Raw genomic sequence first — 1,989 nt, forward strand, 5'->3', positions numbered from 1 at the left:
TCAGATTTATCTGCCTTTAAAACCAAACAGTTCCTGCTCCATCCACCTTTTGCTAAAATATCTTGATGACATCAAGACTTGGATGGCTGTGAACTTCTTGAGTTTTAATGATCAGAAGACTGAGGTCATTGTGTTTAACCCAAGCTCTACCACTGTCACTGATCCTGTAAACCTGTACTCCCTTCAGCCTTATCTAAAGCAGTCGGTTACCAATCTCGGGGTAGTGTTAGACTCGGACTTTAAGTTTAATAAACAGATCATCTCTGTTCTACAAAAAAGCTTCTTTCAGCTAAGGCAAATAGCAAAGCTTAAGTCCGTTCTGTCCAGATCTGTCCTTGAAAAACTAGTCCATGTATTTATTACAACCCGGCTGGACTACTTTAACTCGCTTTATGTTGGGGTTAGTCAGGCTTCACGTTCACGTCTCCAGCTTGTACAAAATGCTGCAGCTCGGCTACTAACAGGAACTCACAGGTTTGAGCACATTACCCTGGTTCTGTCCTCTCTTCACTGGCTTCCTGTACGTGTCAGAGTTGATTTTAAAATTCTCCTGCTGACATTCAAGTGCATTAACGGCCTTGCACCATCATATCTCTCCGACCTTCTTCATCCTTATACTCCTTCTCGGGCTTTGAGATCATCAGACCAGCTGCTTTTGGCCGTACCAAAAACCAGACTGAAGCTTAGAGGAGATCGAGCATTTTCAGTCGTGGGCCCTAAACTTTGGAACAATCTGCCCATCAACATTCGACAGGCCACCTCAGTCTCTGCTTTTAAATCTCTCCTAAAAACACATCTGTACTCATTGACATTTAACACAGGGTGATTGGATTTAGATCTAGTTTTTCATTGATACTGATTCTGTTTATGCTTTTGTTATTATTCCTATTTAACACAAGGTCATCAGATCTGATTTAGTATTTCATTGTTTCTGACTGAGTTTATGCTTTTTGTTATTATTTCCTTGACTTTTGACACAACGTGATCTGATTTAGTATTTCATTGTTTCTAATTATTTTTGGTTTTATATTTTTATTCCATGTGCTGTAAATATATATTGCTCCTTTTTATTTGATGATGTGATATTTTTGTTAAGCACTTTGGTAACAGTTTCTGTTTTAAATGTGCTCTATAAATAAATCTGACTTGACTTGACTTGACTTCACCACTCTCTGCAAAGCTTTTCTTTCTGCAGCTGTGCAGCCTCCATGCCACACGTTGATGCTGGAGTACAGGATGCTCTCCACTGCACACCTGTAGAAGGAGGTGAGGACTGAGCTTCCCAGACCAGATCGTCTCAACCACCTGAGGAAAAAAATACATGTCGTGTCATGCTTAGAGTAAATAAAGCATAAAGTTAAAGTGATTACAACTTACTCTGTGCATTATTACTATTATAGTTACTATTAGTATAGTATACAAATATAATATCCACATAATTATAAAGGAAATGACAGGAAAACTGCTAAAACTGGTAATGTTTTTGTGGGTGTAACATCCTATAAAATTCAGTTTTATGTTATTTTTGGTCAAAGCTTGACCACATGTGCCTTAAGAGCCGCAGGTTGCAAACCCCATATAGACTACTGTTGTGCAACTGTCTTTTCATTAATCAACAGGAATGCACTTATCACTTGTGTACATGGTTTATTTTCAAATTGTTTCCAAAGATCAGATGTGTCCTGTAGGGAATATGACTGTTCTAATGAGGTTCGTGTGATCAGCGCCACGCTTTGTTTCTGTATTCAAGGGACCACAAGGAAGGTGGCAAAATACGTAAACTACAATTGGCACCCAACACAAGTCCTTAAAAGTGCTTAAGGTTGCATTTTTGGTTACTTCTAGTGTTTGTTTGTGCTGTAATATGTAGATTAAGTGGACACAGCGCATGATCAGGTTGTCTGATTGTAAAAATGAACCCTGCTCAACCTGCAGCAAGCCCGGCTAGCTCAGTCGGTAGAGCATGAGACTCTTAATCTCAGGGTCGTG

The sequence above is a fragment of the Nematolebias whitei genome, chromosome 23 (assembly GCF_014905685.2).
Source record: "Nematolebias whitei isolate Nwh7 chromosome 23, NemWhi1, whole genome shotgun sequence".
In the NCBI taxonomy this organism is placed as follows: domain Eukaryota; kingdom Metazoa; phylum Chordata; class Actinopteri; order Cyprinodontiformes; family Rivulidae; genus Nematolebias; species Nematolebias whitei.